Source organism: Prionailurus viverrinus, chromosome B1, assembly GCF_022837055.1.
Source record: "Prionailurus viverrinus isolate Anna chromosome B1, UM_Priviv_1.0, whole genome shotgun sequence".
NCBI lineage: Eukaryota > Metazoa > Chordata > Mammalia > Carnivora > Felidae > Prionailurus > Prionailurus viverrinus.
This window is the reverse complement of record NC_062564.1, coordinates 142045820-142059834: the sequence shown is the minus strand read 5'-3', so window position 1 is coordinate 142059834 and position 14015 is coordinate 142045820.

The following is a 14015-nucleotide window of genomic DNA, read 5'->3' as shown; positions in this document are numbered from 1 at the left end:
AGAGCCTGGAACCTACTTCGGATTCTGTGTCTCCCATTCTCTCTCTCTGCCCTTCCCCTGCTCGTACTCTTTCTCTCTGTCTCTCTGTCTCTCTCTCTCTCTTTCTCTCAAAAATAAATAAAACATAAAAAATAAAAAATAAATAAAAATAAGTATTTTTTAATGTAAGATATTATTGTGATGATGATGATGATGATGATTGATGTCCAGGAAGACACCAGGCTGAACATACCTGGAATGACTCAGTAGGTCACTAGAAGTCAAGGATCAGAAATGTGAACCGGGTGATGAGTTTCAGTAAGTGGTTACAGAACTGATGGGGTAAGTCAGCAGTGTTATTAAGGAGGATACGGAGCAATGCCTATAAAACCAAACAGTATTAAAGTGCCCTTTTGGGAACAAAGGACATTACCTGGATGGAACAAGGTGCATCACCTGGTCTGGATCCAACCACACGAGGTCCTGGACCTGGGGAGAGAAGATGTTGAATCCAGCTAGCATGGTTAAGGTCAAATGGGGCAAAGCTCTTTTGGTTTTCTCTTTGTTTGGAAAATTCCTCAACAGGAATTTTATGGTTTTCACTCTTTTAATATCTGACTCCTGTATAATGGAAGAAACAATAGCACTCTAGAAATCCTCTATATGGCCAGACACATACATATTGAAGCAGGGAGACTCTGTGTAGGCTGATAGGTCATATAGGCTCACCCTACCAAAGCAAGAAGGTAATAAATTCCCTTCTATTCACATTACAATTATATAAGCTATTAAATGTATTGCTATAAAATGAGCCATCTATTTGAAAATCCCACTACAAACAGTTTGCATAATTACCAAACTGGTCATTGAAAAATGTACAGTGGCTAAGAATCTAGAAGTAGTTGTTGAGTATCTATTGTGTGCAAAGTATTATTACATAATGACAGAGTCATGCTGTTCTGTTGCTTTATGCATAGATGTGCATTGCATAATCAATATCTAACTAATTTCTTCACACTTCAAGAAAAATAATAACCCAGAATCTCCCACTGGGAATACCGTACCACATATTTATAAATTCATAGCATTTTAAAGCTGGAAGGACTCTTAAAAAAGAATGGAAATCAGCTCTTCAGACTGTCTTCAAAATGCTGGTTAATGCCCTAAGGAGCTGTTGAAATATTAAACTATTATTTTTAAAACATCCTGCAAAAGAAATTATTTAGTCAAATATACCAACTGGCTCACTGAATCCCCACCTATTATAAGAATTTATTCATCCTAACAATGTCAATCTTAGGAAGCACAGAATAGAAATCCAGATAATGTAAGTGACTGATTCAAAGTGAATGGCATGAATCATTCATCACCGTGAGAGGACAATCAGCCAGGCATCTAAAGAAATAAGGCCTAGGGTTTGACCTGGTTGATTATTTCTGTTCCCAGCTAAAAAATGTTTTCTGAATTTTGCCCAGTTCCTCTTAAGGTAGACAAATGTTAAACAGAAAGAAGTGGTGATGTGCTTTTGTTCAGTATGGGCTCATGGGGGAAGTCCTCTAATATTTTCAGCTAGTTGCTATGGAGGCAGCCAGCAGCAAGCTCAGCTAATAAATTTCGGCTGACAGTGTTGTGGGATGATACTACAGTGGCGGTTAATAGACACCTGAGCACCGGAATTGTGCAATAGAGAAAAGTAAAGCAGGAGGACAATAGCAAAGCTTGCCGAATAGAAAATCACCAAGTGCACACAAGAAAGGTGTAGTTTTGGGACTTCACAAGGCGTTTGCAAACACCAGTGAATGAGGTATGCACATTACCTTCCCACCTGCCCTACCACAAATAACTATCCCAGGGAGAACAATGTACCTGCACATTGTAGGCAGGGCACAAGGAGAAGCTGCTTAAACTCTTTGGGTGGTTAGCTGAGCTTCAAGTAACTTTGAAAACTCATGTTACACGCTCATTGGATTTCTAGAGTTGTTAGGTCTTCTCTGTAGAACTTCTGAAAATATTCCAAAATGCAGTTGGAAAGAGTTAAAGAACTAGCTGCCTTCGTTTTGTTTAAATGAACAAAGAAGTAACAACAATGACCGTCATCGTTAGCCATTCTCCTCTATGGCTCTGGACAGAACTTTTTTTTTCCTCCTGTTCATAGCTTCCTGCCTGGTGTTTGTCTAAGCAGGGAGGAAAGCCATCGTTCAAACTCCGCAATAACAGATTGCAAGCTAAGGCTTTTCTACACTTTGTTTAATTTTCCTGAAATGTCCCTTTGTCCAGAAATGATTTATTGGTGACCTAGCATGCTTTTCTTCTTACTCAACACTCCCCTGGGGACATAGTTAAAACGCCACTTAACTGTAATTCTCCTGGGTGGGGAAGTGGCGGGTGGTGGCAATGAAACCAAAGCCCAGATTTGAGCAACTGTGGGCTGTTGACTTTATGCTAGTCTTTCATAAAGAGAACCCTCAAAACACCGCAGCCATTCAGCAAACAGTGTGCATTTCATCTAAGCCTGGCTGGCTTTGTGCTTGCCTTTCTTCAGGCTAGAATGATCCTAACCAGCAATGTCTTTGTGTCATGATGCAGAAAGTTGGCAAGTACACATGAGGATAATGCTGAAGTATAACTTCTGAGTGGGGGAGGGAACCAGAGAGAGAAGTAAAGCTCTGTACAATGACCAGTGGTTCTCTCTCATGATGTTTATTCCAACAGAGGTCAATCATTGTGCATTGTCCCTGTGGGAGTGAATACAGCATATTATTTTTGGGTAAAAATTAAGATTTCTTTTGGTGGTAAAGTATATGAAAAATAGAAGCTCTCTGTACTTGATTTCTTTGTTTTTATTTAAATGCCTCCAAAGCATTCTTCCATAAGAAGGAAAATGACATAAGTCTCTAAAGATGAAACTGTTTTAGTGACAGAAACATTCAATATCAAATCTACTAGAACTACTAGGATATGTTACCAAAGTTTTAAGAAATTCTCATATGGGGGCACCTGGGTGGCTCATTCAGTTAAGCATCTGACTTTGGTTCAGGACATGATCTCACAGTTTGTAAGTTTGAGCCCTGCATTGGGCTCTGTGCTGACAGCTCAGAGTCTGGAGCCTGCTTCAGATTCTGTGTGTCCCTCTCTTTTGCCCCTCCCCCACTCATGCTCTATTTCTGCCTCTCACTCATAAGTAAATAAACGTTAAAAATTTTTTAAATAAATACATGAATACATAAATAAATCTCGTATATAGCAAACTTTGTTGCTTATTCAGCAAAATATTTTCTCCTTCTTCCTAAAGGAAACTCAGATTTTGTTTTCCTCTCATTTATCATGTGCCTGAAGGAGGTTGATTCCAGCTTCAGGGAGATGTCTGATTGGTCTGGGTAATGCCAGCCCTCTGTCAGTAAACCATTCAGGGACAGGCATGTGAGTCAGTTCTGGACAGTAAGTAAGCAAAAGTTTCCTGGAGGATTTTGGGAAGTTATCCCTCACCATTTGGAGAACCACAGGAATCCAGCCTTTTCCTCCTTGGATGGGAATAAAGAAGCACATAGTCCCAGTTGTTCTTGCAGTCATCCTGTATCTACAAAGCAGACAAAATTGAGGCCAAAGCTGTGGATGGTCCTTGTGGCATCACCAAGCCAGTGGATCAGTGAATCAATTTCATTGTTGTTTTATCCATTCAAGTCAAACTTATGTTACTGACAGCTGAAGGCATCCTTTCAACATAGAACTATGCTATCTGCCAAGCCTCATGCTATAGGCTGTTAGTTGTTTGCTTTCTCTTCTTTCCCTTTTTTTTGTACATATGAACCCCAACCTTTGTGCTAACTCAGATTATCTCTGACACTCCCCTTCTTGCTCTCCTTGCCTCTTCTCTCTGTTCCTGTCTCTTTTGCCAGTCTTTTCTCCAGGAGTATCTTAATCTCATTAGTCACAGACAGTATCAAAGAATAGGACCACCAGTAGATATAACTCCGCATTAGGTGAAGTTTTGCTTCTATGTCCTTCCTGTACTTTGGCCATCCACACCCGTCTGCTCCCAGAAATCCCCTCCACTGCTCCACCACATAAAATAAAGTCTGTGTGTTCTGAGACATCCACCCAAAAACTATGTCTTTAGTGAAATACCTTCTGGAGATAGTGCTTTAATCCAGTGGATTTCAAATCTTTTTTTAAAAATTGAATTGTAATTGACATATAATTTTATACCAGTTTCAGGTGTATAACGTACTGATTTGACTGATGTTTTTATACATTACAAAATGATCACCTGGAGGAGTCTGGTTAACATCTGTCACTATACAAAACTATTACATTGTTATTGACTATATTCTCTATGCTGTAAATTACATCCCTGTGACATTTATTTTATTCAAATCTTTTCTGACTACAACCCACATAAGTATCAGCACTTGGTATATACACAATATATACATAAAACACTAAAGCAAAGTTTCCCTAAAACACTTACATTTACTACCTGTGAGACATTCTGATATTTTCTATTCTGATCTGGTTCATTTTAAACAATTTTTGTCTCTACTCACTACACTAATAGATGGGTTGTGGCTGCCAAAAACACTGCTTTAATCCACAGTGGAAACCACGATGGGCAGTGTGACAATTCTGTAAGGAAGTCTTTGAGGGTATTTAAGGCCTTATTTAAACTTGAATAAAATGTTAGCCAACACAGACTGGGACAGATTCTGTCTTTGTGAATATATCTTTCTTTCTTTCTTTCTTTCTTTCTTTTTTTCAAAAAAAGTCAAGAGTGAGTGAGACTTAGTGTATGTTGACAAAAGATGTGGTCCTAGTAATTTTGGGAGATCTTTCTAAAATGACAAATATATTTAACAAACACCATGGTAGTTATTTCTGAAAGGTAGAGAGGTTTTCTTCAAAAGCTGTTGGTGTGCCAGGGTCAATTTATTGACTGCATTTTTATAGTTAGCTTTTCAGGACCTATTAAAGACATCTGCTTGATCATTCATTTGGCAGCTTTCTACTTCTTTAAGGGCTGGGGATTTCATAACAGCAGGTTATCTGTCAGCACCATTTTTATACTACAGGATTATGGCCAAAATGTGTTGGCTTTCCTGTTGATAACTAGTCGTTATCGGCTGTAACCACTCTTACTGTCTGTACCATAGAAGGGCCACACATACAGAGTTTATAGAATGCCCTGCAGAAACTGTGAAATACTATATAAAAATAAACTGATGAATTTTTAAACATAAGAAATTCTCTTTCCCTGAAGGCCAGTCATGAATTTTCATATTTCTATTAATAGTATGGAGTTCTATGAATTTTTTCCCACAACTCTAATTAATATGCACGTGCATGTGCATGCACACACACACACACACACACATACACACACGCCTGATTTTTAAGCCTATATTCAATACACTGCAGATTGGTTGATTATGCACAAGCCTTCAGATCTCCCTTACAGAACATGTTAGGAAGTAGGTCTTCTTGTAATCATAGTTGTTTATAATGTGACACATCCAGGCTTATTAAATAATGTAACATAGTCTTAGTAATTAAGACAAGGTTTTGGAGACAGAAAGGCTCCAAATGCAGTTTTACCTCTTACTAACTCTGCGAACATGGATGAGTTTCTTAATCTCTTAAGTTCTGACGTTCCTCATCTATAAAATGGGGATAATATTCATTTCATAAGGATGTTATAGGATTGGGTTTATCTCTATGCATTAAATTAATTTAATGATTCACTAATGGATCATGATCACCAAAAACACAGCCTTAGCACACAGCATAAACTCTGATATTCAGAATCATGGGCATGTGACGAGTTTGTAGTATGTGAGTGTGTGTGTGTGTGTGTGTGTGTGTACTTTTCTAAAGCGCTTAACACAATGATGAGGTAGGATGAGGTAGCTTTTGCTAGCAAAAGCTCAGTAAATGGTAGCTATTAATAATAATAATAACTAATGATAATAATGAAATTTTTATCCCCAAGCTCCTGTGGAAAAAATGCAGAAATCTAGGGTATGGTACTTCTCATGTTCTTTTCAGTGTCCTCGTCACTGCTCCCCAAACCACCTAGAGACGGATGTTATGGGTCATGGTGCTTAAGCTCTGGAATAATACTGCAATACAAATTTCTAAATCTTTGACGGTGTGTGTGTGTGTGTGTGTGTGTCAGGAGGACAAGGTGCTAGTCTCTCTTCTTACTAAAGGAACTTCCTTAAAAATAAATATACTGAAAAGTAAAGACAGGAAACTTCACAAAATCAAAAGAGGATGTCAGGAAGTACAGGATGTGAGGTTGTTTTCATTTCCTTCAGTGTTTTTCTTATTAATCATATTTATAACTTTAAAAAGCATAACATCTCACTATTCCTTCTCCTTAAGACCAAGTTCATTAAAAAAAAAAAAACTATGACCAAGAAAGAACTAGTTTAATACTTTCTGTATTAAAATGGCATTTAAGGGGCTCCCTAGGTGGCTTAGTCAGTTAAGTGTCTGACTTTGGTGCAGATCATGATCTTGCCATTCCCAAGTTCAAGCCCCGTGTCCGGCTCTGTGCTGACAACCTAGAGCTTGGAGCCTGTTTCAGATTCTGTGCCTCCCTCTCTCTCTCTGCCTATCCCCCACTCGCTCACACACTCTCTCTCTCTCTCTCTCTGAAAAATAAACATTAAAAAATTTAAAAATAATAATAAATGGCATTTAAGTCTCTGATTCTGTCTGAATAGGACTAGTCACATTCAGTCTCATTTATTTATTTATTTATTTATTTTTCAACATATGAAGTTTATTGTCAAATTGGTTTCCATACAACACCCAGTGCTCATCCCAAAAGGTGCCCTCCTCGATACCCATCACCCACCCTCCCCTCCCTCCCACCCCCCCTCAACCCTCAGTTTGTTCTCAGTTTTTAAGAGTCTCTTATGCTTTGGCTGTCTCCCACTCTAACCTCTCAGTCTCATTTATTTATGAAGCTGCTGCATCATCAGGTGGTTCATGCCAACACAGAAAGAGGATAAAAGCAAAGTACCTTGAAGTAGAAAATGAGAAAGAATGTTGATTTTTTTAGAAATGTTTTGATCATGATATCTTTCCCAGAAGACCTTTCAAACATAGGGGTCTGGGCAAATCAACAAATGCCTAAAATTGAAAATCCACTTCTCCTTTTAAGAATCAAGCCTACAGGAAAACCAGTACTTAGCAGCTGTATGAATGCTGAGCATTCTGTGTCTTATCACATGCATAGGAAGATGAGCAGGTTGCCTGCAGAATTTTGTGCATGAAATGGAGATCTGCATCCTGTGGTAGTCACTGAGCAGCACATTTCCTCTTGGACATCGAAACACAATTTATCTACAAACAAATTTCTAGAGTTCCTCTTTGGCTAAAAACCAAAATAAACAACAAAAAAGGTTGTTTTGCAGAGTCCTCTGCTTTGCTGAACAGATAGATATGAAGGTTATGGGTGGGTTCGTCTTTATTACTATACTTGACTTATTAACACTTTGGGACACAAAAAAGAAAGTGCGGTCCAACTTTTAAAATGTTACGATCTAAGTCAAACAGTTCAAAAGGTCGTAATTCAGGTCCATCCAGAGAGTTTATATTTGAGAGGCAGGAAGTCACTTGATATGAAAAGCAGCTTCTCCTTCACTTCTTAATAAGAGTCCCTATGAAAGTATATGGACGACATATGTTGTTTTCAACTGCACTGCATCCCTTGCTCTGGGAAAACACCACTGCCCTCTTCCACGTGGTCTTAGAGGGGCCGCCAATCACTGTACCCCAGCCCCACATAGGACGCAGGTCTGGCCAATCCTAAAATTCCCTTTTCCTGAAATAAAGATCTGATGTTGAGATAGATATGCTTTCTTTCCCCTGGGATGCCAAACTAGGGCAGAGATCCCAGGGCTACCAGATGCCATCCTCACGATGCACAGAGGAGGTGGAAGAGTCCCGGCTGCAGAGAGTATGACAGAGACAGAGAAGAGGAGGAGAAGGAGGGGCAAGAAAATAGGAAAGTGGGGGAGGGTAAGAGGAGGAAGAAATTTAATCTAACCTTGGCAGAGCTATGGTTGAAGCCAGCTGATTCCTGAACTTTCTAGAAAAGCAAGGCAACAAATTTCCTTCTCTGTTCAAGCTAGTTTAAATGTGGGGTCTGCTGGCTCAGTGGGTAGAGCATATGACTCTTGATCTCAGATTTGTGAGTTTGAGCCCCATGTTGGGTGTAGAGATTACTTAAAAATAAAATTAAAGGTGCCTGGGTGGCTCCATTGGTATATGTCTGACTCTTGATTTCGGTTCATGTCATGATTTCACTGTTCGTGAGTTTAAGCCCCACATCAGGCACTCTGTGCTGACAGTGTGGAACCTGCTTGGGATTTTCTCTCTTCCTCTCTCTCTGCCCCTCCCCTCTTGCTCACTCTCTCTCAAAAATAAATAATAAACTTTTAAAAAATAATAAATAAAATTAAATTTAAAAAAAAAACTTAAATGAAGGGTCTGCCACCAAGAGAGTCCTACCTAGTGTAGTAGCTGCTGTTCATTCATTCATTTATTCATTCAACAAATGCTTATTGCGTGCCTACTATATGCCAGGCCCTAACTGGGTATAGAGCAGAGGGGTTTGTGGACACAGGGTTCTTGCCCTCATACAACTCATCCCTGGTTAGAAAATAAACACCACACACACACACACACATTCAATTTGAATACATATATTTGATGTTTCATTTTATGAAGGTAAAGAACAGGGTACAGGAAAATAGCAGAGAAGGAGAATGAGGTAGAGAGGACTACAGTGTCATTAGAATAATATTTAATTTTTTTTTCAACATTTATTTATTTTTGGGGCAGAGAGAGACAGAGCATGAACGGGCAAGGGGCAGAGAGAGAGGGAGACACAGAATCGGAAACAGGCTCCAGGCTCTGAGCCATCAGCCCAGAGCCTGACGCGGGGCTCGAACTCATGGACCGTGAGATCGTGACCTGGCTGAAGTCGGACGCCTAACTGACTGCGCCACCCAGGCGCCCCTAGAATAATATTTAAAGAAAGAAGTGCATGGATTGTGGTTTAGGAGTGCAGATGAGGTGGCATGATGGAACTAGAGAAAACTTTATTCATAGGAGACCAGGAGCCTCATCCTAGTTCCATCAAAAAATAAGAGCTTTCCTCATCAAGAAAGAGATTATAACCGTCTTCATTTTTTAAAGGGCTACAATGAAAATCAAATGAGAAAATATGGGTGATGCGCATTTGAAAAAAAGAGGGTGGCATAAAATCCAGTGTGCACATGACAGGAAAAATATCAGGACAACCTGGTGTACCCGTTAGGAAGCCTGGACATTGTCCAAGGACGGGGAGGCATCCAAGAGGCCAAAGCAGAAGAAATGTGAAAGTTAATGGCCCACCAATGGCCACTGAGAGGGTTGTTTGCATATACAAAGGACACACAACACAATATTTACTTATTTATTCTATATTTTCATGTGTTGAGAAGTACATTTTAGTTAGTAATTTCCCACATTCATTATTCAACAACATTGAGGAATAGCTCATTGAGGAAACAGCTCTCAATAATGTTTACCATCATAATATTTTATAAAACTGCTTATGGTATTTTTACTTTCCATTTCCTGCATGGCTTTTGTGCCTTCCTTTACCAGACACGTTAAGTCATTTTTAAAAGGAATGCAAAAAACAAAATAGCCAAAAAGGAGGCACCACCATTTCTCTAATTCTTGAGTTGACATAAAAAAATCCAATTATTAAAATAATGCCTATCATTGTGAAAAATTCAAGTAGCACAGAAAGGCATAAAATGAAAAGTTCCTCTCCTACCTCCTTGCCCAGAAGTAATTAATCTTAAAAGTTTACTTTGAATCCTTCCACAACTTCATTTATCTGCATAGTCCATTGAAAGCTTGAGTAGTAGTCTCTTGTCAAAAAAAGGAAGGTCACTTCTCCAAGTGAAGGAACAATATGTGTATGCACTGTCTCGGGTATGTCCCGTCCACATGAATATTGTCCACTTCTAATTTAAGGATAAACTGGGCTGTAACCACATTGGTATTCAGGCAGAATATTCCACTGTTTTCATTTGGGTGACTTTCTGAACTCCCTCTCCATGGACCAAAACAAGCATCTCAGGATTATATCAGGCCAGAGAAAATGGAGTAGAGGTGTGAATTTGCTTCTTTGGCTACTTACTGCTCTTTGACATTGGTCCCTGACCTCTACCACTTGGGTACCGTGCTCCAGGCAGGCTCAGTGTTTCTTTCCACTGACCACAGACTGGCTGTGCCTCCATCCACAGCAGTGAGCCATCAGGTTTCTCTTTGTTTGGCCTCACAGCGTCAGCCTGAATATAGGAAAGGCCTTGCCTTCATCCCCTCCCCATCTGGAAGATCCCCAATGCTGGCCTTTTTGAAGCAAGCTGTCATTATTCTGGTCTTTTGTTTTTCAAATCCTTTGTAGTTCCCCTTTTCATAAAGGGGAAGGCAAGGAGGCATTAAACAGCATGACCAACTGGGAAAACTAGTATTCAAGCCAGACAGAAGAGTACATTAGAGGATGTGAAGCACAGAAGAGGATGGCTATGGGGGCAGATGAGGACTTGATTAGAAATATTTGTATAGGGAGCACCTGGGTGGCTCAGTTGGTTAAGCGTGGGACTCTTGAACTCAGGTCAGCTCAGGTCTTGATCTCAGAATCATGAGTTCAAACCCCATGTTGGGCTCCATGCTGGGCATGAAGCCTACTTAAAAAAAAGTATTTGTATGGTATTCTAATGCATTTGCATTATCTAGGCATTGCAGGGAGGGCCTTGACACAAAACAGTGTCAGAAATCATATTTTCCTTTGAAAAAATATTCTGATGCCAGCAGGGATAGGGGATTGGAGGGGAACAGGCTGAAGGCAGTGATAGCAGTTAGGAGGCTGTGGCAATAATCAAGAAAGAGATGTTGTGGGTCCAGCATCTTAATGCCTTCTTGTATCAGAGGGAGTTTCCATTCTATTGGCCTATGAGTTGGACCATAAGCCAATCTCCTACCATAAAAGACAAAAGCCTGGTGTGTATATTTCTAGCCTTCCCTGCAGCTAGAGTTAGGATTTAGTAAGGCAACAGTTCATTCTGATAGTGCTAAGAGAAGGACTGGAGACAGTGATCCCCCATAGCCCTGATTCAGGGCCAGCAGGGACGGTGGTCTTATGTAAGACATTCACAGGCCACAGGTGGCAGAGGCAGTGTCTTTGGGGGAAGTGGTTTAATGTGATGATATTTGGCTATAGTTCTGGCTCCCTGAACTCCCTTTGTTCTCGCCGATTTTCCAAGCCTGAGTTTTCAGATTTCTGAGCAATTTTCATTTAGTTTTAAAAATAATCCTCTGAGGAGGTAAGGCAGGTGTTATCATTCTCATTAAGGTGAGGAAACTAAAACTTTGAAAATGTGATTTTTAACAAACTGAGGGTTGATGGGGGGTGGGAGGGAGGAGAGGGTGGGTGATGGGTATTGAGGAGGGCATCTTTTGGGATGAGCACTGGGTGTTGTATGGAAACCAATTTGTCAATAAATTTCATAAAAAAAAAAAGAAAATGTGATTTTTAGTGCTTTAGATCTTCGTGCTTTGTCTCTGTGGCAAAGTGAAGGGAAGTGCTAGAAACTCTGGCTTACTCATGGCACAGCTTTCTAGAGTCACATAGATGTGTATTAAATTAAAAATTAGAAGTTAAGTTACTTAAAACAAAATGGAGTAAAATACAATCTATGTAAAACTAGCAAGTTCAAATAAATTTTACCTTTGTAGAAAGTAAGCATCTAGATTCCTGAGGGATACAAAAGCATTCATCTCGGTAGTGTGCACTTTAGTGGAAATGCATGGGAAGTCTTGAAATGCAACATTACCCAATCCCTAGGCTAGCATTGCAATTAGCTACATGTCCCTATTCAATTTATTAAACACAATATTTAACCTTACATATCTGATCTATGTGTACATACATAATAGCCTCATTCATATATGTTGTTAAAGCTCAGAAGTCTGGAACATTTCAATAAATGTGCAATAAAATGTATTTGACCAAAGGTTGGCAGAGATGAATATGCTACCTAGTGCTACTAAGTACACATGAAACATTCTGGTAAGTACTCTGATGGAAAAAAAAAGAGAGATAAAATCTAAGATGTCTTTTCCATATTTTCATGTGCTGAAATGACTATTTGTCATCTGGAGATAATTATGTATGATGATTTCATAGTGAGGAAACAAAATCATGTTTCAATGAAAGGGCAAGGTAGATATGAATCATAATCATTCTAAATTATAGTTATTAAAATTCTATAAATTCAAAGGATTTCAATTCTATAGCTTGGGCAATGGGTATATTCTGAGCAGCATTGATCAAATGGTATTATTTTCAGATGTTCTAAGTATCCCAGGTTACATCTGACCACAAAATGTTTCCCTAGATTACTATTACACATGCCCATTTATTTGTTCTACTGTTCATTCAGGCACTAATAGATCTTGAGGCAAAGATAAACACCACGGTAACACGTAAATAAGAAATTATAACATGGTGCAATATATGATAATAGAAGTACATACAAGGCATGTATGAGCCAAGGCATACTCTGTGAGCCTCAAAAAATAAATGCTGCCTATAGGCTTCACTGAAAGGTTAATCTTTATACTCAGGGTTGGTTCTTAGAGGGTGACTACAAGAGCTACTGCGGACAGCATGCTCGGAAGTGGGAAGGGTGAGCAAAAGATACTATTTTAGGCAGAGGGGAGCTGCATGTACTTGTGGACATGGAGGCATGAAATAGCTTAACGACTTCAAAGAATTGCAAATATGTTTTAAAATGTTTATTTACTTTGGGGGGGGGGAGCACGAGCAGGAGAGGGGCAGAGAGAGAAGGAGAGAAGGAGAGAAAATCCCAAGCAGGCTCCACACTGTCAACACAGGGCCCGACAGGGAAATCAAGAGTCAGATGTTAACTGACTGAGCCACCCAGGCGCCCCAAGAACTGCAAATATTTTTGAGTTTATGGAGTCTGACATTGAAAAGTTATGGTGGGATAGAAGCTAGGCAAACGGGACAGATCATGTGAAGGAACTTAAAAAATCATGCTATATGGGCTTTAATGGATATGAGGAAGGTAGTAAGAGTTTTAGGCAAGAGCGTAGCAAAAGAATATTTACTCTTTGTAAAAATGACTCTGAAGATAGTGTGGAGAATAGCTTGAAGAGGAAAGAGACAAAGGAAAGAGTCCAGGTGAGAAGTACCGAAGATATATGCAAATAAAGATGAAGAGATGAGTAACTAAGTGGGAAATACCTAAGTAATGGAATCATAGAAATTGATAATAAATTGAATATGAAGGGCAAAGAATGGTGAGGATTTAGACAAATGGGTGATTATGAAGTAAAAACAATAGGAAAATAGGAATAACAGATTTGGTGGAAATTTTTTAAAATCTCACTTTTGGTAAGAATGTGAGTTGTCGTGAATTATGCATGTAGAGCTACAGTATGGGCTCTATACATGGAAGAGGTCAGGGCTGGTGATGGTGACTGAAGCCATCAATTACACAAGTAATTGACGACAACTATGGGAGTGAATGAGATTGCCCAATAGGAAAAAATATTCTGAAGAAATATTGTATATGTGCCTGAAGTATCATCAGGAGTCATTGTGTCTTTGTCAGTGATTGTTGGAGTGTGTTTTCTCCTTCATGCCTAGGGATGTGCACCATGATGTGGTAGAAGGGAGCAGGAGACTTGGCTCCCAGCCCTGGCTCTCTTGGGAACTCATTCATGATGTTGAGCAAGTCATTTAACCCTTCCCTTCCTTGGTTTCTTTATCAGTGAAATGAGGGGGCTGGATTAGATGAACTTGAGTGTTTGGTAATTCTTAAGCTTGTTCTCCAAATTTCATGATTTTTTCTGATGGGCTCCAATGAAGCTGCCAGTGAAACTGAAATAACTGAAAAATAGAAATAAAAAGAAATTTGGCCTCATAAGAAGCATGAGCTTTA